The following is a 25,816-nucleotide window of genomic DNA, read 5'->3' on the forward strand; positions in this document are numbered from 1 at the left end:
TGCTGGCCCAGGGTGAGAACTTCAATACATAACAATGAGCTCTTTCTGTTTGCGAGAATTTCAACTGATGAACCAACTGATGCCATGGTCATTCAGCTGGGTGAGAATGACCTGGGCCTGCAAAAGGACATAGACTTAACTTGGGCTGTAATTGCGAACTTTGAATCACTGTGAGAAATGCACCCGTGGAAGGTCATTGGTTGGTCAGACTTATTGGAAAGGAGGCAATGGCATGCTATTTCAGACCTGGTGAGTATAAACTACTCAAGGAAGAAGGTGAGGAGCAAAGTGTAGCTATTAGGTGGCTTGGTGAATTATCATCCTGACATCCCCTTTGACAAAGAGACTTTGTTTAGATCCAATGGTGTCCACCTGTCTGCTGTTATGTGTGGCTGAAGGCTATTGTCAAAGGTTTAAGGGCTGTCTGCAGATGTGAGTGGTTTGGCAGCAAGCCTGGAGATTGGCTCAGCTCAGGTGGCAGTTTTAAGCATTGGGCAAGAGGGACGCAGGTGGCGCTGTGGGTTAAAGCCTCAGCGCCTAGGGCTTGCCGATCGAAAGGTCGGCGGTTCGAATCCCTGCGGCGGGGTGCGCTCCTGCTGCTCGGTCCCAGCGCCTGCCAACCTAGCAGTTCGAAAGCACCTCCGGGTGCAAGTAGATAAATAGGGACCGCTTACCAGTGGGAAGGTAAACGGCGTTTCCATGTGCGACTCTGGCTCGCCAGAGCAGCAATGTCACGCTGGCCACGTGACCCGGAAGTGTCTCCGGACAGCGCTGGCCCCTGGCCTCTTAAGTGAGATGGGCGCACAACCCCAGAGTCTGTCAAGACTGGCCCGTACGGGCAGGGGTACCTTTACCTTTACCTTAAGCCTTTGCCATGGTTGGAGGGTGGGTTGTAAGCCTCTAAAGGGATGCAGGTGGTGTTGTAATCTAAACAACTGAGCCTCTTGGGCTTGCCGATCAGAAGGTCAGCGGTTTGAATCCCCATTACGGGGTGAGCTCCGGTTGCTCTGTCCCGGCTTCTGCCAACCTAGCAGTTTGAAAGCATGTCAGTGCAAGTAGATAAATAGGTACCCCTGCAGTGGGAAGGTAAACGGCGTTTCCATGTGCTCTGGTTTAAGTCCTGCTGGCCGCATGACCCAGAAAGCTTTCTGTGGACAAATACTGGTGCCATTGGCCTGAAAAGTGAGATGAGCGTTGCAACCCCGTAATCACCTTTGACTGGACTTAACCATCCAGGGGTCCTTCACCTTTACATTTACTTTTTACCTGGTAAGCCTCTGACTGTCCAAGACAAAGGGCATCCCATTAAAGGAATCCTGGAGAAAGTGCTTCTGTCCACATGCACGGGGGGGGGGGGGGTGTCATCTACAGCCCCAGCACTCCTGAAAGTGGTCTTCCTGGTGAGGACATTCCTATTTGATGTGAGTCATATAGGTTGTACCCAATGCCTGTGCCAAACCTCTTACATCTGCAGTCAATAAAGTTGTGGCCTTGTTTGATCCAACTTAAAGCCATGTTGGCAAGCTTGTAAAATTTAGGCTAGACCATGCTATTGTGGCTTGCATTTGTAGCTGGTTGATTTGCTGTGCCCAGAGGGTACAACAATGGCTTCCTGTCAACCTGGAGAGAAGTAACAATTGGGGTGCCACGGATTCCAGCAAAACATTAGTGCTATCAGATTTTAAACAATTTTTTTGCAAGCAGTTTCCCCTGTTATAATGCAATAGGGCTCCTCATAAACTGAAATATATTTATAAGGTATCATAATACAAAGGCTGGCAACATGGAAAGTCTGGTGTGGATTATATCCACATTTTCTGGAATTGCCATAAAATAAAATAACACCAGTTCTTAGTTCTGAGCAATTTCAAAGAAATGGTGGCTTATAACTTACCAGATCATGCCATAATTGTACTTCTAAATTATTTAGAAGACTACATGGGGGAAGGAGATGCTGAAATGATTGCAGTACTGCTGACCAGCTAAATTGACCGTTTCTAAATACCCCATCCGACTGGTTTTATAGGGTATGGGTTTCAGCAGCTATATATAGAATTACATACTACAATTGAGCAAGAGAAAGTATAAGAATTGAAAATAAATTTATTGAAAAATATGCAATTTTTACCATCTTTTGTAGTGAAAAATTTGGAGATGTCAGGCTATATTTGTTATTTTTGCTAGTTTAAGGTAATCAGTTTGACAGACATATGTTGGTTTATAGCTGAAAGAATTGTTTTTCTGCAGTTTTGCTTTACATAGTTTAGCTATGCTGTGCTATATATTAAATAAAATAAATAAATAAATAAATACATATCAGAAACCCAAAAACTTAATAGGACTTCCTTCCGAGGCAACCTGAAAAACATTGGAAACCCTAATATGTGATAGCCTTTATTCTGGACTGTCAATCAGAACCCTTTTAGTCTCTGACTCCATTCATCCCTGGCATGCAAAGTACCCTTGGCATTCATGTTCCACTGGCAGAATGCCCCTTAGCTCAGGTGACGACTCTCAAGAGGAAGAAAGAAGTTTGTCTATCTGCTTTAAGAAACAAACAAACAAAAAAGAAGTGTGCAAGAAGCTCGTGAGAGTCAAGTGGTTCTTAAATGGTTTATTTATGGCATTTGAAAATGACAGAAAGAATGAAGCACTGTGATGGGAAATAAGTTAAAATGGGATGAAGTTCACAGTAATAATATAAATAATAAAATAGAAATGTGTTTAAAGTTAACAAATGAAGGATTCACAGACAAGTTGAGGGAAGTCGAAATAAGATGCAACTAAGATGTATGGAGTGTTATAATTTTATTTTGTATTTGAATATATATATATATATATAATGACAGAAAGAGGGGAGAAAAAGAATGCACAAATTGCAAAAAGATGCACAAATTGCAAAATATTACCATCTTTATAGAGGAAGGTATAAACATGTGCCAGTGTTCAGACATGCATACAGTGAGGGGGGAAAGTATTTGATCCCCTGCTAAATTTCCCCATTTGCCCCTGATGAAGAAATGACCAGTCCATAATTTTAATGGCAGGTTTATTGTAGCTGTGAGAGACAGAATAACAACAGGAAAACCCCCAGAAACCCAGAAGACAAAAGTCAAAGAACTGAAATTTCAGCCAATATTTGCTTGCAGACACTTTCAACTGCTGTAAGTCATGGGCTGCCTTTGAGATTCTATTATCAGAGCACTCATGTGCATGACACAGTGGTGCCAGCCTTGTTATTTTTATTTTTTATTTTTTCAAAATAATATTTATTACTTTTAAAAGGAAAAAAGAGAGAAGAGAAAAAACAAAAGAGGAAATAAAGACAATACAATACAATATATAAACAATACAAAACACAACCTAAACCCATTAAACTAAACACATTAAACTAAACTAAACCAAACCCTAATAATAATAATAATACATCCTCCCTTTTCAATACTCTTTCTTTCATTCCCTTGTTTCCTCGACCTCCTCTCACCTCCCTTTTTGTATTCCACTTCTACTAGTTATTTCAGCAAATCATAGAATCATAGAATCATAGAGTTGGAAGAGACCACAAGGGCCATCGAGTCCAACCCCCTGCCAAGCAGGAAACACCATCAGAGCACTCCTGACATATGGTTGTCAAGCCTCTGCTTAAAGACCTCCAAAGAAGGAGACTCCACCACACTCCTTGGCAGCAAATTCCACTGTCGAACAGCTCTTACTGTTAGGAAGTTCTTCCTAATGTTTAGGTGGAATCTTTTTTCTTGTAGTTTGGAACCATTGCTCCATGTCTGCTTCTCTGGAGCAGCAGAAAACAACCTTTCTCCCTCCTCTATGTGACATCCTTTTATATATTTGAACATGGCTATCATATCACCCCTTAACCTCCTCTTCTCCAGGCTAAACATGCCCAGCTCCCTTAGCCGTTCTTCATAAGGCATCGTTTCCAGGCCTTTGACCATTTTGGTTGCCCTCCTCTGGACACGTTCCAGTTTGTCAGTGTCCTTCTTGAACTGTGGTGCCCAGAACTGGACACAGTACTCCAGGTGAGGTCTGACCAGAGCAGAATACAGTGGCACTATTACTTCCCTTGATCTAGATGCTATACTCCTATTGATGCAGCCCAGAATTGCATTGGCATGACACTGTTGGCTCATGTCAAGTTTGTGGTCAACCAAGACTCGTAGATCCTTTTCACATGTACTGCTCTCAAGCCAGGTGTCACCCATCTTGTATTTGTGCCTCTCATTTTTTTTTGCCCAAGTGCAATACTTTACATTTCTCCCTGTTAAAATTCATTTTGTTTGTTTTGGCCCAGTTCTCTAATCTGTCAAGGTCGTTTTGAAGTGTGATTCTGTCCTCTGGGGTGTTAGCCACCCCTCCCAGTTTGGTGTCATCTGCAAATTTGATCAGGATGCCCTTGAGTCCATCATCCAAGTCGTTGATAAAGATGTTGAATAAGACCGGGCCCAAGACAGAACCCTGTGGCACCCCACTAGTCACTCTTTTCCAGGATGAAGAGGAACCATTGATGAGCACCCTTTGGGTTCGGTCAGTCAGCCAGTTACAAATCCACTGAGTGGTAGCGTAGTCAAGTCCGCATTTTACCAGCTTCTTTACAAGAATATCATGGGGCACCTTGTCAAATGCCTTGCTGAAATCAAGGTAGGCTACATCCACTGCATTCCCTTCATCTACCAGGCTTGTAATTCTGTCAAAAAACGAGATCAGGTTAGTCTGACATGACTTATTTTTCAGAAATCCATGCTGACTATTGGTGATCACAGTATTCCTTTCTAGGTGCTCACAGACTGTTTGCTTAATGATCTGCTCCAGAATCTTCCCTGGTATTGATGTCAGACTTTCCATTCTTTCCATCTTTCTCTATTCTCTATCATATTATAAATAACATATTTTTTTAAACCTAATTTTAACATTAAAACTAAAATACTTATATATGCTTAACTCCTTATAACATTTCTGCTAAATCCATAAAATATCAATCCACCATTTTTCTATCACTCATTAATTTTGCGATACAGTGGTGCCTCGCAAGATGAAATTAATTCGTTCTGCGAGTTTTTTCATCTAGCGAATTTTTTGTCTTGCGAAGCACGAAATCCCATAGGAATGCATTGAATATCAATTAATGCGTTCCTATGGTCAAAAAAAGTCCAAACAAAGCCAAATTTGGTACAAAAAGAATTTATTAACTGCTCTTTAAAGTCACACATACTGTAAAGAGCATTTCAAAAATTGAAGGAACAATAAATTAAGTTTCTAAACATGACAGAAAAACATTTAAAAATCAACAAAGTGTACAGTACATTTTCTAAGCCTCTGGGGGACCACTCGAAGAAGGTTCCTCTTCCACTCTTTGCTTCTTGCTCAAGAACCTGTCCATGGTCTGCTGCTTAATCCGCCTTTTCAGCACCTCCCTGAAAGGCGACATGACCCTCGTATCAAAAGTGTTCGCAAGGTCATGTGCCACGTGCTTGTCAGGGTGGCGCCGCTGTGCAAAAGCCTGCACATCTTTCCACTTCAGGCAAATGTCTCTCAGTTCTTTGCAGGACAGCCGTTCCTCAGTTGCTTCCTCATCTTCCAGCGAGGCCCGCTCCTGCGCAGCCTCTGCCCGCAGTTCGACCAGCTCCTGGGTGGTCGGCTCGTGGTCGTGCTCCTCCACCAGCTCGCAGACGTCCTCCTCTGTGACCTCCAGGCCCATGGTCCTCCCCAAGGAAACAATGTCCTGCACCACTGTTGACTCTGGTGCATCAGAGTCACTTGGTGCCACACAGTCCGGCCACAGGCTGCGCCAAGCGCAATTCAAATTTCTCTGGCTGATCCCGTCCCAGGCCGTGGTGATCATCTTCAAGGAGGTGACGATGTCAGTGGTCCTTCCAGAATTCCCGCAGGGTGATGGTGTTGTAATCAGTCACCTCGAAGCATCGCCTGAAAAGCTCCTTGGTGTAGAGTTTTTTGAAATTGGCGATGACCTGCTGATCCATCGGCTGGAGCAGTGGCGTGGTGTTAGGCGGCAGGAACATGATGTTGATGAAGCTGAACTCCTCCAACAAGTCCAACTCAAGGCCTTTAGGATGAGCAGGAGCATTGTCCATCAGAAGCAAAGCCTTCAGCGGCAGGTCATTGTCCAGCAGGTACTGTTTGACAGCAGGGCCAAAAGCAAGATTGACCCAGTCCACAAACAGCACATGTGTGACCCAAGCCTTACTGTTGGATCGCCACATGACACTCAGCTGCTCCTTGTCGACCTTGTGTTTCTTGAAGGCCCGTGGGTTCTCCGAGCGGTACACCAGCAGGGGCTTGATCTTCAGGTCGCCGCTTGCGTTGGCACAGAAGAGCAGGGTCAGACGGTCCTTCATGGGCTTGTGGCCAGGCAACTTGGCCTCCTCCTGTGTGATGAAAGTCCTTTTGGGCATCCTCTTCCAAAACAGCCCGGTCTCGTTGCAGTTGAAGACCTGCTGTGTAACATAGCCCTCCGTCTTCACAACCTCCAGGAACTCTGCTGCAAAATCTTCAGCCGCAGGAACATCAGAACTGGCAGCCTCTCCATGCCTGACCACGCTGTGGATTCCAGATTTTGCCTTGAACCGGTCAAACCAACCTCTGCTTGCCTTGAAGACTTCTGGCTCGCCTGAGGTTCCTGGCTGTTCCCGGACGAGGTCTGCGTATACCTGAAGGAGCGTCTCCACCCCCATCGTTCTGCCCGGACACTGAGGTCCAGCGCCGAGGGCCTTCTGGCGGTTCCCTCATTGCGAGAAGCAAAGCTACAGGGAACCAGGCAGAGGGCCTTCTCGGTAGTGGCGCCCGCCCTGTGGAACGCCCTTCCAGCAGATGTCAAAGCGATAAACAACTACCTGACATTCAGAAGACATCTTAAGGCAGCCCTGTTCAGTTAACGTGTGATATTTTACTGTATTTTTGGTTTTTATGGAAGCCGCCCAGAGTGGCTGGGGAGGCCCAGCCAGATGGGCGGGGTATAAATAATACCAGCGCTGGCCCCTGGCCTCTTAAGTGAGATGGGCGCACAACCCCAGAGTCTGTCAAGACTGGCCCGTACGGGCAGGGGTACCTTTACCTTTACCTTTTAAACATTAGGAAGAACTTCCTGACAGTAAGAGCTGTTCGACAGTGGAATTTGCTGCCAAGGAGTGTGGTGGAGTCTCCTTCTTTGGAGGTCTTTAAGCAGAGGCTTGACAACCATATGTCAGGAGTGCTCTGATGGTGTTTCCTGCTTGGCAGGGGGTTGGACTCGATGGCCCTTGTGGTCTCTTCCAACTCTATGATTCTATGATTCTATGATTCTAACCCGTTCCCAGGTTCGGAGCTGTGGTAATTTGATTTTCCCCTCACTCCTGCAGGCTTACTAAGTTCAAAATTTCCCCCCTCTTCACCTGCCTCCAAGGGGGGTTTTGTATTTTTAACCGATGGAGATTTAATCCTTTGTCAAAAGCTTTCAAAGACTTTAGCTTGTAACGTCTTTGCTTCAGTCTATTTACAAAAGCAGAAGGCGGACTTCCTGTTTATTACCTTCCCGCTTCGGTGCCAAATTAAGGTATTTAAAGATCCAATTTTCCGTTCTACTCACGGGTAGTTGTTTAAAATCCAATTGTCCACAGGAAAAAGTCAGCGTTCTCCAGCAACAGCAATGCGGCTTCACTCCGTGAAAGAAGCAGTCAATTCAAAGCACCGCGCCACTCACCCCACGTCGCTCCGGATCCCCAAAACAGGGTTTCCCTGCGAGTAGGGGAGGCACAAAAGGTGCCAGCCAAATCCCAGGTTCACAAGCTTCTCCCGCTTGTGATTTCAATGGGTCTCCGCCTTCGCCGTGGCGGTCAGACCCTGTTTTTCACGGAGTAAGTTCCTCCCGATCGGAGGAGCTCAGCCATTGCCGGAGGCGCCAACCCAGAAGTCCCCAGCCTTGTTATTTTTATTAATGGATTAAAAAAAAAAGGCATTAAAAATACTGCTAAATATGCCAAGATCCGCATTGTTCTTAGCAAATATTTATCTTGCTCATGTATGCTGATTTTGTATCTGTTTACAGTCCAAGTTTCCTACTTTTGGCTTGAAGAACCATAACCTCCACCTGCCCCATGTTAACCAAGGACAGTCCCTATTTTACAGGTATCTGTTCTGCCCCTATTTTGCCTTTGTGGGAGGTGCTGGTGGCATCATAACATTTCCTAGTGTTGTTGCATTAGTTTCCCTTGGGTCTAAGGGGTTTCAAGGCTCGATGGAAGGTAGCTCTGGACTCGAGGGACACGTTTGTGCCTCTGTCCAGATGCTCTACTGCCCTTGCATTTCCTCCACAACAGCCTAGGCAGATTCCCTGCTTTATTAGACAGTACACAGAGGGGCCACCAGAAAAAAGTATGCTTCTAGGTGAGTGAGCTTAATCTCACGTTAAGATCTCTGAAAGAAAAATAACAGTATGGATCACATTAAGAGACCTGTTTGGAGTGAATTGGACAATGTTGAGCTTTTGGGTGATACCTATGACCCCAGTTTTGAGTATCAATTACTCAGTTTGTGAGGTGCTGCAAAACGTGGGGGTTTGCTGCAAAATGCTGCAAAACTTTGGCACCAGTTTCAAGGGGATCCCAAATTTGGGGTTCATAGTTAATGAAGCTATAGTTGACCCAGCACTGGAGTTGCTGTTATGTATGTCTCTTCTCTGTTTCAGAGCTAGAAGGTAAAATTATTGTAATTTTTCTTATTATTTGATCATCTGGCTTCACCCAAAGATATGCAAAACTGGTAAGGAGCAGGGAAAAGCCTAGAGTAGCAAACAGCAAACCATCTTTTAAAGGGCTGTCAGACAGCATTCCTCTTTTGTGGACAGTCCGTGTGATGTAGTAAGTCCTGAAAGTCCAGGGTTCAAACCCCCCACTCAGCCATGAAGCTCAGCATAATCTACCTCACAGGGGTGTTGTGGGTGTTGTGGGAAATCTCTCAGCAGAGATTAGGGTACTGACTCCGTTCTTGGCCGGGAAGCTGGAACTCAGGAATGAGGTGCAGAAAAAAAAGTAAACAGACACCTGATCAGGAATTACTAGTTTATTCCATACTCAAGAACCGTATAGACGTTTGGCTTCCAGTAATCTGGGACATTAGCAAGAAAAGGGCTGGACCGCAAACCAAGGGTTGTTGCAGGAATTTTATGCCCATACTAAAACAAGTGGAATTGTACTGGCAGGAGGGTCTGTCCTGTCCACCTTTGTTGTGAACATGATCCCACTAGCTACAAATTGGCCAGATCTGGTTTTCCTGGCTACCTGCGATTTCTGCTACTCAGCCAGCATAAGTATCCTTTATTCTGCCCCAAAGTATGTGTTCCTGTTTTCATAATGGCAATGGCTACTTTTTCTTTAGTTTATTTTTCCACATCCACATAAGATATGGAAGGAGAGAACTACGGACGCTACCTTGGGGTTCTTGGAGGAAAGGTGGGGTATAAATGTAATAATGAATACCTGAAGGGCTGCCTGACCCTAATCCCCTATCAAGATCAAGAACAATAAGAAATGAGAGCAGAGGCCTTGAAGTCGCCCTTCCACAGATCAGTCCTGGGGTGGATCTACACATGGGGGAAAACCCGCTATAAATAAGTCAGAAATTAAATCATTATAACAAAAGGGGGGGAAACTACTATGGAAAATCATAAAGAAATTCTTTTTGCTCTCCAGCGTTATCTGGTGTTGCATGTATATAATGCATTCAAAACAAAGTTTTTTTGACTAATGTAGCTGAGTCCCTGGAAAGCAGCTGATCAAGCACCAGGATAATGAAATGGATACTAACTGGAACAGAAACATTTATGGGAATTTAGAACCTAGTTCCTTTTCATTTGGAGAACTCTTTGCCACTTCTACCCATTGGGGGGTACTGCAAAGGGTCATTCTGTGGTCATTAGCTAATTCCTTATACTGTTTCTTGCTTATTTGGTTGCTCCCTGTGATCTTTGCATTGAAGTCCAGAGGAATGCAGACTGAGGAGTGCAAGTGGCTTCACTGATTCGGAATCAACACATTTGCTTGTGAGTAAATCCCATTCAGCTCAGTAGACTCTACTTCTGAGTAAATAGAGTTTCTGTTGCAGCCATTGGCACAATATTTGGGTTTTTTTTAAAAAAAATGTGGATGTGAAAAGAAGTGTTCCAAGTGTCACTGATTCACCTCAGTCCCTGGGTATTTGCTTACAAACTGCTTACTGTAAGTTGATATTTTAATAAATACATTTGTATAAAAAAACCTTTTGCAGTTTCTTTTGCATGTACAGAGTATTTTCAAAATCTTCAATTTAGGGGATTGAAATAAACAGAGGAGCTTTGTGGCTGTAACTGACAAAGTCTTTTCTCAGAGCAAGAGAGACCTGTAGCCCAAATGCACATCAGAAACATTTATTGAAAGCTAGTGGGATTTTTTAATGATACCTAGTGTGCCCTTATAGGTGAGGAATACTAAGGTGAGATGGACTATGTTTCTACTAAAATTATAGTAATTTTAAATTTGCATCTATACATACAAATTAACACATTAGCAAATCCCCGCCTTCTTTGGATTTTGTCATTGATTTTATAGTTGTAAACTGGACAGAAGCTATTTTGGCATTTAAGTAGTATATAAATTTAATAATATTAATACAACTGTCACAAAGGTCATCTGCACATAGTCTTTCCTACCAAGGAACAGAGGCGAAGCACCCTGCTCCGGTCCCTGCCCGGGGGCGTGGCGTGCGCCAGGAGGTTATTGCAAGCAGCTGCAAATGGGGAAGCGCCTTCCCCCCCCCCTCCCCGGCTCTGCCACTTTACAGCGAGCTGGGGAGGGAGGGGGGCCCTCCGCCTCGGAGTGTCGGAGAGCTGGAGCTGAAAAGCCGCGTGCAGCCGATGGCTAGCGGGTAGGCTTGCCGTGGGAGTTGTGGCGGGCAGGCAGGGGGCAGAATGTCACCCCCATCAGGATGGCACCTGGAGCGCGCAACACCGCCACATCCGCCTTGCTCTGTCCCTGCCAAGGCAAGATGCAGTGTGTTTCTATTAAAAATATGCTAATTATTTCTAAATTTGCATCAATGCATGCAAATTAGCGCATTAGCAAATCCCTGCCTTCTCTTTTAAATAGCTACTGCAGATGAGCAGATCCAGTTAGGATCACTGTCTCTGTGGTCACTTTCAGGGCCGGCCGATCTCTGGAGTTCTGGCTCAGATGACTCTGGATAGTTGTTTGAGCCATGGGGCACTTAAGGCCTGACTCCATATTGCATTTTGAGGCCTTTACAAAACAGGATACAGTGGAACCTCGGGTTACGTTGCCTCCGGCTTATGTCACCCTCGGCTTGCGACCGGCGCAAACCCATAAGTACCAGAATGGGTTACTTCCGGCTTCACGCCGTTCATGCATAAGCACTAAATTGCGTTGCGTGCGTGCACAGACGTGACACTTTGGGTTGCGTCTTTTTTCAGGGGCGGGAGGCAGAGTACAAAAAAAAACACTTCACTTGCTGTAACGCAGCAGTCATGTGAAGCCCTCACAGTTGTCTCATCCTCCCCAGCGGACAGTGTGCAAAGCTGCTGCTTCCCCTCCTGGGTCTTGGAGAGCAGGGGGGGGGGGCCACCAGCAGCACAATTCTCCTCACACGTGCCTGTAGGACAACCTCAAAATATAGACATCAAGAAATGGTGCCGCTGTTGGTGACTACCTGCAGCTGATTCTCTGTTATTTCCATTCCAGCAACTTGTAGAATGCCTCTGGCTAAAACACTGCTTGTAACCTGAAATTTCTATTTTATTAACCTTCTTCTTTATCTAATAGTAGTCAGTCATGTTCTGGGAGGGCAGAACAATGCTCACCTGATAAGATGTCTCCTGGGAATTGCAAGCAGTTCAGAGAAATGGAAGCATGCAAAAATTGTGCCTCCTTCAGCACAAACGCAAAAATCCTCTTCTGAAATACAGTGTACTCCTGTGCCCTCAGATGTTGTTCTTCCTTTTTATTAAAAAATGTGTCAGATGTGGAGAACTGGTCCCTGGTAGCACACAATGTCACTTCTGAACTGGTCCGGTAAGTAATTTGGACTTAAAAATTATGGATGTTTTGGAAAGGTAAATACAGAAATGTGTGTACGGAAGTCAAATATTAGGCATTCCCATGTGGCAGCTACATGTGGTGCCAGTTTTGGACTAACATTGTTTTACCCAAACGGCTAGAAAAGTAGTTCTATTTTTTAGCAAAGCAGCTTGTGACAAAAGCGCAACTTGGGCAGGCCGATTCCACACGGGACAGGAATGGGTTGATGGTGCATGTGAATTGCATGTATGGGATGCAGTACAGATATGAACTCATCCAAACCCTAAATGGAGAAGTATTCCAATGCATCTGCTTCATTGCTATTTGTTAAAGGAATGCTATGTTGAAGAAATACAGCACTACAAATTGCAGCTCTGTGCATTTAATTGGAACTGAAGATGGTGTTGCGTATTTGCTGTGCACACTTTCTGCAAGTTGTTTTATACATGACACATTCTCTGACCAAGGCAATTAATCCGCACAAGAGAGTTACAAAAGGGAGTGCCATTTCTTTCAAAGGACTACACTGTGGCCTCTTTTCCACTTTGCTTGATCGGCATCCTAGTCTGCCCTGACCACATAGCATGGGCATTTCATGACTCAGCTGAATTAAGCACAGATCCCATTAAATATTTACTTTCTGCAGCAGAATGCAGCCATTCAGGGCTAAAAAAATTCTGCCAGAGAAACATAAACAGTGCAGGGCTCCCCAAGTTGTAAGTTCCCAGATGGTGATGAATAAGTCATGTTGTACCTTGGGCCTAATTGCTCTAAGTTCTCAGATACTTGCAAAACATCAATTATACATTACAAGCTCTTCTTCTTAATGGTTACTTGCCAGCATTTAAAAAGAAAAGAAAAGAAAATGTAGTAGAAAAGAGCATTTGAGATGCAGGGAAATGTTCTTTTAACTCTTTGTTATTTGTTAAAAAATAGATTTTGGAAGCAACCCCACTGTAGTTCACAGCCACACCCAACTTTTAAGCCCATGTCTTCCCACAAAGAAACCCAGGAACTGTGGTTTACCCCAAAGAGCTACAACTGAAAGCACCCTTCCCAAATACAGTTCTTGTGCCTGACATTTGTTGTTGTTTAGTCGTTTAGTCGTGTCCGACTCTTCGTGACCCCATGGACCAGAGAACGCCAGGCACTCCTGTCCTCCACTGCCCCCCGCAGCTTGGTCAGACTCATGCTGGTAACCTCGAAAACACTATCCAACCATCTCGTCCTCTGTCGCCCCCTTCTCCTTGTGCCCTCCATCTTTCCCAACATCAAGGTCTTCTCCAGGGAGTCTTCTCTTCTCATGAGGTGGCCAAAGTACTGGAGCCTCAGCTTCACAATCTGTCCTTCCAGTGAGCACTCAGGGCTGATTTCCTTCAGAATGGAGAGGTTTGATCTTCTTGCAGTCCATGGGACTCTCAAGAGTCTCCTCCAGCACCATAATTCAAAAGCATCAATTCTTCGGTGATCAGCCTTCTTTATGGTCCAGCTCTCACTTCCATACATCACTACTGGGAAAACCATAGCTTTAACTATACGGACCTTTGTTGGCAAGGTGATGTCTCTACTTCTCAAGATGCTGTCTAGGCCTGTCATTGCCCTTCTCCCAAGAAGCAGGCGTCTTTTAATTTCGTGGCTGCTGTCACCATCTGCAGTGATCATGGAGCCCAAGAAAGTAAAATCTCTCACTGCCTCCATTTCTTCCCCTTCTATTTGCCAGGAGGTGATGGGACCAGTATCCATGATCTTCGTTTTTTTGATGTTGAGCTTCAGACCATATTTTGCACTCTCCTCTTTCACCCTCAATAAAAGGTTCTTTAATTCCTCCTCACTTTCTGCCATCAAGGTTGTGTCATCTGCATATCTGACATAGGCCTCACCAAACTTCTGGTCCATCAAGCTGATTCAGCCCGTCAGCTTGGACTGTGCTTGAGAAGGGACCCTCTATACTTTGGTCACCCCAGACAGGTAACCAAAATAGCCCATCCAGGGAGCCTCTGGCAGCTTGGATGGTCACAAGTGATGCAGACTTGCCATCCCATTCAGAGCTCCATTAAAGCCAAGGATCCCAGGAGGATCCCCCTCACCTGCTAATGGGCCCACAGAGTGAGCATAAAGCAGTGAGGAAAAGCTGCATCCTGGAGCCTCTAGCCCAGGGGTCAGCAAACCTTTTCAGCACTGTCCCTCAGAACTTGTGGGGGGGGCTGGACTAAACTTTGGAAAGAGAAAGAAAGAAAGAAAGAAAGAAAGAAAGAAAGAAAGAATTCCTATGCCCCACAAATAACCCAGAGATGCATTTTAAATAAAAGCACACATTCTACTCATGTAAAAACACGCTGATTTCTGGACTATCCGTGGGCTGGATTGAGAAGGCGACTGGGCCGGATCTGGCCCCCGGGCCTTAGGTTGCCTCCCCCTGCTCTAGCCCAAGGCATTCTTGCTCCAGTGCTTGATCCTGAATGGCCACAAGTTCCTCCCTTCCCAGCTCCACTAAAACACACCTCTTTAATGAATGCTTACAATGGTGCACTTACATATTGCATACATGTACTGTATGCACAATGCAATGTACACAAAAGATTGGAGAAGAGATAAAATAGTCATTCTTTGTGAAATAAATAGCAAAATATGTGAAGTGTCCCCCTGCCAAGTTGGCCAAGTAGATGATTGACCACAAACTTGACATGAGCCAACAGTGTGACGCGGCAGCTAAAAAAGCCAATGCAATTCTGGGCTGCATCAATAGGAGTATAGCATCTAGATCAAGGGAAGTAATAGTGCCACTGTATTCTACTCTGGTCAGACCTCACCTGGAGTACTGTGTCCAGTTCTGGGCACCACAGTTCAAGAAGGACACTGACAAACTGGAACGTGTCCAGAGGAGGGCAACCAAAATGGTCAAAGGCCTGGAAACAATGCCTTATGAGGAACGGCTAAGGGAGCTGGGCATGTTTAGCCTGGAGAAGAAGAGGTTAAGGGGTGATATGATAGCCATGTTCAAATATATAAAAGGATGTCACATAGAGGAGGGAGAAAGCTTGTTTTCTGCTGCTCCAGAGAAGCGGACACGGAGCAATGGATCCAAACTACAAGAAAAAAGATTCCACCTAAACATTAGGAAGAACTTCCTGACAGTAAGAGCTGTTTGACAGTGGAATTTGCTGCCAAGGAGTGTGGTGGAGTCTCCTTCTTTGGAGGTCTTTAAGCAGAGGCTTGACAACCATATGTCAGGAGTGCTCTGATGGTGTTTCCTGCTTGGCAGGGGGTTGGACTCGATGGCCCTTGGGGTCTCTTCCAACTCTATGATTCTATGATAAGTTGCTGTAGGTGCAAATGGTTTCTAAAGAGAGTAGAAGGGGGCGGTACCTTCCTGAGCCTTCCTGAGCCTCTTGTTTTGCCAACCACAGAACCACACAGCTCCATACCCACCTGATCCGGGGGGGGGGGGCTGATCAGCCAAAGTCTGCAGCACCTAAAGCATGCCATGGTTCCTGCTTTGGCAGCAAAATGCTACCTGTCGAGCCCAGGAGGTCTGTGGTGGGATTCATTGCCTGCTTTGGAGCAGAAGCCAGATGGCAGCCCTTCCACAGAGCCCATGTACTGCAGCAAAGGGGAGCCCCAAGGCCCGGAGGAGAGGTGCCATGGGCAATCTTCCCACTCCCTCTTTCTCACCCATTCCCAGGCCACAGATCCCCAGTATTTGGTTATTTGTTTTTACTTAGCATATTTATTATTTACCCCTTAACAAAGTTTCCATGATAGATTATTGCATGATCAAAACAGTGGAATACCACAGACAGTAAACAATTGAAATCAACCAATAAAAGCCTGTTACCATGCCTGTCTCATTAACTTTGGGAACTGACCAGACAAATTGCTCCACCAGCTAAGAAGGGCCATGTGCCACCCCCCACTGAATTGAAACAGTGACCCATCTGTCATAGTACCTTTCCGTGCCCATACCTGGCAAGGTTTCCCACATTACGCACAGCCATAAGGCCCACAAGTGAGTTTATCTTACATCCCACTCCTTGGCCTGTGACCCAGTCTCATGGCGAATGACTGACCAGAGGCCAGGAGGATGGAGCTTTGTAGCCTCACGCCAAGCTTCGTTGCAAAATCTCATAATAGAGCCAAAATCCCAGCGCTCACAAAATTTCACTGCCCACCATCTTGTGATGGCTGGGACCTCCTGCCCTTCAAGACTAGCACCCAGAAGGCTCCCTGACTCTTCCCTGGACTGTCACATCTCTTTCACTTCCGTACAGCACAGTCTGGATATTGGGGGGGGGGGAGTGGAGGGCTTTTTGCATTAAATGATCACCAAAGGGGGTTCTTTTCACAGGTTACTGACAGGTGCATAAAAGGGATTTATCTAATTCTCATTCTATTTATACATATGTAGCTTTTGTGATGAATTTTGCTGAGGTTTAGTTTCAAAGCAATTTATTACTGTTTCATACTGAAACAGAGGAGGGATAATGAAGATAAACTAGTGTTTCTATTCAAAGGCTATTTAGTCTGTTTTAGTAACATAAATTTCCTATCTTTTTTTAAAGAAAAAGACACCCAACTTTTCAATCAGTTTTACAAGGACCAGGACTGCAAGCATGCCATTTGCCTTGCCTTCCCAAACAAGAATAAATGTACCTCTTTGGCCTAGTCCTACAGAACAGAACAATAGCATGAGTAGATTTAATTGCAGATCTAAAAATGGTTTGCCATTCTTATTATTTTTATTTATATTCAACCAAATTTTTATAGGTGCTTTAATAGTCTCCAGGGTAATAGGATATTTCATAAAATTGGAGCCCAGTTTTGTCTACCCTACAAGAGGTTCAAAGAAACTATATTTGAGAGTAGCCCAATTGGGATTCCTGCTAGCTCTCCAGTCATTAGTCTTGCTCAGCAGGTAGGCCTGGTGATTGACGGAGTCCTGCCGTCATAGATGGTGCTTAGCATAGTATAGAAAGAAGGCACAATGAGGCAGCGAGTATTTTCATAATGGAGGGGCAGCTCCTTCGAACCTCTCCCTTCCCCGGTAACTTTTATTATCCTTTGTCCTCACCAACAGCATGGTCATCTGGCAATGTCTCACGTTACATGCCTGGTAATGGTTTGACACTCCCCTCACCATATAAGGAAACACTGCCCAGAGGAAACACAACTCCATTTAAGGTCAATACATTCCTATACATTGTAAAGCTCAGAGTGCTGGTCAGCCGAGGTCAGAGGGCACCCTGTGGTATTTACAAGCCTCTGCCTTGGCTTTAAGACTCCCACAGGTGATATAGTTCCAGATTTGGGAGACCAAAGCCACCTTCCTTAGTTGGAAGTTGCATTTTACGTAGTAATATTTTTGGTGGCTTTGTACCCCACAGGCACGATCTAAATAGCTGATTTATTTTTTGGAAATAAAATTTGGGAATATGTATTGGTAATCCTCTGAGAATGTATAAAAGCTTTGGAACAACATTCATTTTGAGGACATTAACCTTTCCCCAAAGGGAAAGGTTTAGAGGTCCCCACCTTTCAATATCCAAAAAAAAAAATCTCATTTATAATTTGATTCAAATTTAATTTTACAATTTGGTCTATATCCAATGAAATCATTATACCCAAATATTTAATAAAGTCTTTGCACATCCGAAATTGATGGTTTCTATACAATGTAGCCCTTGGCCCAATTGGTAAAATCTCTGATTTTGTCCAATTTATAGAATATCCCAATATTCTGCCAAAGGTTTTTATTTTCTCCATAATTTTTGGAATTGTATCTTCTGGTTTTGTAATAAATAAAAGGATATCACCCGCAAATAATACAATTTTGTAATTATCTTTGTTGTGTTTTACACCCTTGATATGCTCATCCTGAATTATTGCTCTTGTCAATGGTTCCAGGCACAGATTAAATAATAACGGAGAAAGAGGACATCCTTGTCTCGTTCCTCGATTTAAACTAATCAAATTCAAAATTCTTCCATTTGTAACGACCCGGGACGTTGGGGTTTATAAATAATTTTAATCCAATTACAGTATTCTATAGGGAAACCAAACTTACGCAACACAAACCCTATGAATTACTTATATATTCTGTCAAAAGCCTTTTCTACATCTAATGACAATATCATAAACTCCTCTTCATCTTTATTTAAATTTATCAAATCTATTGTTAATCTGATATTATCTGTAGCTTGTCTTGTTTTTATAAAACCTGTTTGATTATTAGGTATCAAGTCTTGAATAACTTTTTGTAATTTTGCCGCCAATATTGCATTCAAAATCTTTGCATCAACATTCATTAATGATATTGGTCTATAATTTGCACATTTAGTAGGGTCCTTGTTAGGTTTTGGTATAATTATTATTAAAGCTTCATTGAATGTTGTAGCAGATATACCTTTATGAGCTATTTCCTCATAGAATCATAGAGTTGGAAGAGACCACAAGGGCCATCGAGTCCAACCCCCTGCCAAGCAGGAAACAACATCAGAGCACTCCTGACATATGGTTGTCAAGCCTCTGCTTAAAGACCTCCAAAGAAGGAGACTCCACCACACTCCTTGGCAGCAAATTCCACTGTCGAACAGCTCTTACTGTCAGGAAGTTCTTCCTAATGTTTAGGTGGAATCTTCTTTCTTGTAGTTTGGAACCATTGCTCCGTGTCCGCTTCTCTGGAGTAGTAGAAAACAACCTTTCTCCCTCCTCTATATGACATCCTTTTATATATTTGAACATGGCTATCATATCACCCCTTAACCTCCTCTTCTCCAGGCTAAACATGCCCAGCTCCCTTAGCCGTTCCTCATAAGGCATCGTTTCCAGGCCTTTGACCATTTTGGTTGCCCTCCTCTGGACACGTTCCAGTTTTCAGTGTCCTACTTGAACTGTGGTGCCCAGAACTGGACACAGTACTCCAGGTGAGGTCTGACCAGAGTAGAATACAGTGGCACTATTACTTCCCTTGATCCAGATGCTATACTCCTATTGATGCAGCCCAGAATTGCATTGGCTTTTTTAGCTGCCGCGTCACACTGTTGGCTCATGTCAAGTTTGCGGTCAACCAAGACTCCTAGATCCTTTTCACATGTACTGCTCTCAAGCCAGGTGTCACCCATCTTGTATTTGTGCCTCTCATTTTTTTTGCCCAAGTGCAATACTTTACATTTCTCCCTGTTAAAATTCATCTTGTTTGTTTTGGCCCAGTTCTCTAATCTGTCAAGGTCGTTTTGAAGTGTGATCCTGTCCTCTGGGGTGTTAGCCACCCCTCCCAGTTTGGTGTCATCTGCAAATTTGATCAGGATGCCCTTGAGTCCATCATCCAAGTCGTTGATAAAGATGTTGAATAAGACCGGGCCCAAGACAGAACCCTGTGGCACCCCACTAGTCACTCTTCTCCAGGATGAAGAGGAACCATTGATGAGCACCCTTTGGGTTCGGTCAGTCAGCCAGTTACAAATCCACTGAGTGGTAGCATAGTCAAGACCGCATTTTACCAGCTTCTTTACAAGAATATCATGGGGCACCTTGTCAAATGCCTTGCTGAAATCAAGGTAGGCTACATCCACTGTGTTCCCTTCATCTACCAGGCTTGTAATTCTGTCAAAAAAACGAGATCAGGTTAGTCTGACACAACTTATTTTTCAGAAATCCATGCTGACTATTGGTGATCACAGTATTCCTTTCTAGGTGCTCACAAACTGTTTGCTTAATGATCTGCTCCAGAATCTTCCCTGGTATTGATGTCAGACTGACTGGGCGGTAATTATTTGGGTCCTCTCTTTTCCCCTTTTTGAAAAGATGACTGCCAGTGGTTCTGAGATCACATCTGCCAGTTCTTTTAATACTCTTGGATGCAGTTCATCTGGCCCTGGAGACTTGAATACATCTAAACTAGCCAAGTATTCTTGTACTATCTCCTTAGTTATTCTGGGCTGTGTTTCCTCTGCTGAATCATTTGCTCCAAATTCTTCAGGTCAAGCATTGTTTTCTTTATCGGAGAAGACTGAGGCAAAGAAGGCATTGAGGAGTTCAGCCCTTTCTGTGTCCCGTTTGCATTTCACCAGCTTCTCCTCTGAGTGACCCCACTGTTTCTTTGTTCTTCCTTTTGCTACGAACATACCCATAAAAGCCTTTTTTGTTGCTTTTAACCTCTCTAGCAAGCCTGAGTTCATTCTGTGCTTTAGCTTTTCTGACTTTGTGTCTACACGTGCTGGCTATTTGTTTGAATTCCTCTTTGGTGGTTTCCCCCCTTTTCCATTTTTTGTACACATCCTTTTTTAATCTTAACTCAGTTAAAAGTTCTTTAGATAGCCACCCTGGCTTCTTTAGGCACCTTCCATATTTCTGTCTCATTGGTATTGCCTGAAGTTGTGCTTTTATTATCTCCCTCTTAACAAACTCCCAGCCATCATGAACTCCCTTTCCTTTTAGTATTACTGTCCATGGGATCTCACCCAGCACTTCCCTAAGTTTTATGAAGTCGGCTTTCTTAAAGTCAAGAAATTGAGTCCTAGTATGCTTGGCTGCTCCTTTCCGCTGTATAGTAAACTTCAGAAGAGCATGATCACTCGCGCCTAATGATCCTTCCACTTCTACCCCACTAACCAGGTCATCAACATTGGTTAGGACCAGATCTAAAATGGCTGTTCCTCTTGTTGCTTCTCCCACTTTCTGGACAATGAAGTTGTCTGCAAGGCCAGTGAGGAATCTGTTTGACCTTATGCTCTTGGCTGAGTTTGACATCCAGCAAATATCCGGGTAATTGAAGTCCCCCATTACTACTATCTCCCTTCCTTTTGCATGCTTGGCCATCTGTTCCAGGAAGGCATCATCTATGTACTCCGTTTGGCTTGGGGATCTATAGTAAACTCCCACAATGAGGTCACTGTTATTCTTCTCTCCCTTAATTTTGACCCAAATGCTCTCACTTTGGCTTTGAGGTTCTAAATCTTGGATCTCTTCACAGGTATACACATCCCTGACATATAACACCACTCCTCCTCCTTTCTTGTCTGGTCTGTTTCTCTGAAAGAGATTGTATACCTCCATTATTACATTCCAATCGTGGGACTTATCCCACCAGGTTTCAGTGATGCCTATTATGTCATATTTAGTTTGCTGTACCAAGAGCTCAAGCTCATCTTGTTTATTACCCATGCTTTGCGCATTAGTGTACAGACATTGAAGTCCATTAGTCATTCCCCCGTGTCTCTTATTTAAGGATTTTTTCCTCCCACCACTAGGTCTGCATGCTGTTTGCTCCATTTGGTCTATGACATTTGGATGATCATCTTCATCTATTGATAAACTCTTACCTTCAGGAGCACTGTCTCCCTCCCCCACATTAGTCAGTTTAAAGCCCTTCTGATGAGGTTTCTGAGATTTTTGGCAACATTCCTCCCAATCGTTGTGAGGTGCAGCCCATCGCTTGCCAGAAGTCCATCTTCAAGAAACTGCAGTCCGTGATCTAAGAATCCAAACCGTTCCTGTTTACACCATTTGCGAAGCCAGCTGTTCACTTCCACTATTTTTCCCTCTCTCCCTGGGCCACGTCGTTCAACTGGGAGGATAGATGAGATGACAATTTGTGCATTTAATTGCTTCAGTTTCCTGCCCAGAGCCTCGTAGTCTCTTTTGATCTTCTGGAGGCTATTGCTTGCAGTGTCATTGGTTCCCACATGAACCAAGAGGAAGGGGTATTTGTCAGTGGGTTTTATGATTCCTTGCAGTCGTTCAGTTACATCTTGGATCTTAGCCCCGGGGAGACAGCACACTTCCCGAGACATCTTGTCAGGCCCACAGATCACTGCTTCTGTTCCCCTCAGTAGGGAATACCCTATCACCACTACACGCCTCCTCTTAGGTTTGGTCGGGGTTCTTCCGCGAGCTGTCCGTTCCAAGTTCGCCTGCACATTCCCTGAGGACTGACTTTGCTGCTCGTCTTCATATATCTGATCGACTGTAACGAGGGAGAGATCCTCAAATGGAGTCTGCTCTTCGTCTTCCATGCTAGGGGAGAGGACCTCAAAGCGATTGTGTATTTCTAAACAATCAGAGCGAACCCTGGGCCTCCTACTTCTTTGCGTCACGTTTCTCCATATATCTGGCTCCTGTGTTGGTGAACTAGCCTCCTTCTCAGGGGAGTCCCCTGTCTCCTCCTTGGTGGAGACGGTGTGCTCTGTTGCTTCCAAGAAGAGCTCCAGCTCTCTAATTCTTTGGAGCGTAGCTACACGTTCCTCCAGTTGCTGGACTTTGTCTTCTAAGAGGGCAATCAACATGCAATTGCTGCAGGTAAAGCTGCCTGCAACCTTTGGCAAGATGGCAAACATTGTGCAGGAACCGCAGGCGACTGCAGCTGTTCCCTCACCCTCCATCTTGAGAACGTGTCATTGGGGGTGGCTACAGTGGTCCTCCATCATAAAAAGCGTGAAGACAGGACAGATAACTCCCCCCAAAAAAACCTAGGTCTCCCCCAACAAATGTTTGAGACTAGCTCCCCTAAATCTAAAAGATGGGTCAAACTGTGCCGCTGCCCTGCAAGCTCTGATAAGCTCCTCCCACAGCTAATCACCTGCCTCAACAGAAACCCTGCCCCCTCTGATCTTTGCACAGGGAGAGCAGCTAATCAGCCACAAAGAAACACACACGAGAAAACCCTTTTTGCTCCTTCTTCAGCTGCTGCCCTGCAAGCTCTGATAATGATACATTAAGATACATCTCTCATGCCTTCCTGGGTTTTAGATAAATTATATTCCAGTATTACTGCTGAATGATCAGCTATAATGGGAATATCAATGTCACATTGGCTAGTAAAGGTATGTAATGATGCTGATGTTAGGAAAAAGTCAATTCTATGCTGGGTATTATCAATTTCTGCATAATATGTATATGATTTTTCCTTAAAGGTAAAGGTAAAGGTACCCCTGCCCGTACGGGCCAGTCTTGACAGACTCTGGGGTTGTGCGCCCATCTCACTTAAGAGGCCAGGGGCCAGCGCTGTCCGGAGACACTTCCGGGTCACGTGGCCAGCGTGACATCGCTGCTCTGGCCAGAGCCAGAGCCAGAGCCAGAGCCAGAGCCGCACACGGAAACGCCGTTTACCTTCCCGCTGGTAAGCGGTCCCTATTTATCTACTTGCACCCGGAGGTGCTTTCGAACTGCTAGGTTGGCAGGCGCTGGGACCGAGCAGCGGGAGCGCACCCCGCCGCAGGGATTTGAACCGCCGACCTTTCGATCGGCAAGCCCTAGGCGCTGAGGCTTTAACCCACAGCGCCACCTGCGTCCTTGATTTTTCCTTAGGGTGGCGCAATCTCCATGAATCCACTAAATTCCACTGTATCATATGGTTATTAATTGTCTCTCTAACCTTTGTCCTTTTTTCCTGGCTACTGAGGTGGTATCCATCTGTGGATCTAAAATTTCATTAAAATCTCCACCCATTATCAAGTGCTGATACGATAGAAGGCTTAATCTCTTAAAGCAGGTGTGAATAAACTTATGATCATCAGTGTTTGGGGCATAGACATTTACTATTGGTATTTCTGTCCCTTCTGTTTTGATTACAATTATTCAACCATCAACCATCTTCCTCTCTTATTATATCTTGTATTTCATAAGGCCAGCCTTTCCTAAATAAAATTGTAACTCTCCTAGCATTTCTGTCTAAGTTTGTTGAAAAAACTTCTTTTACCCATTGACATTTCAAAGTCTGAGCCCCTAGTGCTGTCAAGTGTGTTTCCTGTAATAGACCTATATCAGCCTTTAAACGACTGGACGTATTTGAGTGTTAGGATTTGTTTTTTCTTTTCATTTAGCCCCTTGACATTCATACTTATAATTCTCATTATGGCTTTAATCTGTAAGCTTTCCTCTCTATTTTATCTTTAACAAAATTCTTTGGAAGGCCTAATAGAAACCAAATGTACTAAAAATTATTATCACTCCATCCTGAGTCATATATTAACCGTGCTTATGTTTAACATATGGATTGCAAAATATATGAATAATTAACATTCTTACATATCCAAGTATATATAAGGCAGAGTCTACTCATTATGTCTATATACACACTAAAGTTAACTTTAAGTATCCCCAGTCAAATAATTATTATTTGAAAATATTCAAAGAAGGAAGTAAAGAGAAGGGGAGAAAGGTATAAAGTAGTTCTATCAACAGTAAAAAGGATTCTGAATGGGTAGGCTCAAATATATACCAATAGCCAACAATTAGTAATATAATATCAGTACTAACAGTAAGAAAAGAAAAAGAAAACTACTTAACACACTCAACAAACAAAAAGCAAACAACAAAACAACAACAAAAACAAAAACAGGGGGAAAACCCAAATATACGACTTCCGCTTTGTAGAAGACGCAACATTCACTGCTTTGAGCTCCTAAGTTCACATCTGGAAACCAAGCCTTATGAGGAATGGTTGAAGGAGCTGGGTATGTTTAAGCTTGCAAAAGAGGAGACTAAGAAGAAATATCTTAAGGGCTGCCACATGAAAGATGGAGCAAGCTTCTTTTCTTCTGCTCTGATGGTAAAAGCTGTTCAACAGTTGAATGAACTCCCTTGGGAGGTGGTGGAATCTCCTTTCATGAAGGTTTTTAAGTAGAGGTTGTATGGCCATCTGTTGTGGGAGCTTCAGTTCAGATTCCTGCATTGCAGGGGTTGGATAGATGACCCTTGGGTACAATCCAGCCCTACAATTCTATGGTTCTATATAGGGTGTGGTGAAAAGTGATCCTGAAAAGACAGGCAATGTTTTATATGATACAGTATGGGAAGTGAAAATGTTGCACAAGTAACATCTGCATTATTGAGATTGTTGAGGCTGTTGTATACAACTTTTATAACAATAAAAGAGTTTCTGAAGACTCTGGTATTCATTAAACATGGAGAAAGTAAGTTTTTGGGCGACTAGGTTAGGGTTAGGCTTTATAGGTCAAAACCGGCACTAATTGGCAGCCAATTAGTCAGAAGTGCTGGTACATGCTCTGAATGCCTAGCTCCAGTCCATTGCCTGACCTCTAATTCTGGGCCAGGTGATGCTTAATTTGTAAATGTCAAATTGATAGACATCTTTAGAACTGAACTCTGATTATAGGATTTTAAAAACTGCAAAGAGGGGTTGTGAAAATGAACTCAAAGGCAAAACAGCTCAGTATTAGAACAAAAAATTTTGTTGAGATTCCTTCACTGCTGGCGGTTGGACTGGATCACCCTCAGGGTCCCTTCCCATTATACAATTTGATGATTCTAGGATTCTATAGTCAGCAGATATGAAGAGCAAAGGCTCCGCAAGCAATTAAGGCAGTTCACACAGGGTGACTAAGGTAGATCCAGTGCCACAACAGGCCTAAAGCACAAATGAAACGATCTAGAAGATTGGTTTCACCGAAAATTGATTGACAACCACTGATCTGCAGTATATGGTCTCTGGTTATAACGCATACTTCTTTTTCTGCCCACACTAAGTACACTTGTGTTGGGCAAGGAAGGATGTTCTCAGTGACATGAAGCTGCTCCTCTTTGGCTTTAAGGACGACATGGAAGCAGAGCCTCTATTTTCTCAGATTATTTCTTCAAGAGACTTATATGCACCTTCTCCAGTAATGTTGCTGCCAAAGAGGAACAGTTTGGACGCTAAATTATTGAAAGTCAGTTGCCAAAAGGCAGAGTAGGATCCAAGTTATGAGTACAGCCTCACAGAAGGAAATCTAAATCTTTTGAGAATT

General features: G+C 44.0%; 2 long non-coding RNA genes across 2 annotated transcripts in view; one reads left to right on the forward strand and one right to left on the reverse strand.

The window, feature by feature from the left end:
• LOC307212813 overlaps positions 1-6,679 on the reverse strand; it is a 107,461-nt gene extending 100,782 nt beyond the window's left edge. The window contains exon 1 of the long non-coding RNA XR_013837243.1: positions 6,614-6,679. This is a non-coding gene — a long non-coding RNA (uncharacterized lncRNA). The remainder of the gene's footprint in view (positions 1-6,613) is intronic.
• Positions 1-25,816, forward strand: part of LOC307212670 — a 153,695-nt gene that overhangs the window by 100,394 nt on the left and 27,485 nt on the right. The window lies entirely within an intron of this gene.

The sequence above is a fragment of the Podarcis cretensis genome, assembly GCF_951804945.1.
Source record: "Podarcis cretensis genome assembly, chromosome: 3".
NCBI lineage: Eukaryota > Metazoa > Chordata > Lepidosauria > Squamata > Lacertidae > Podarcis > Podarcis cretensis.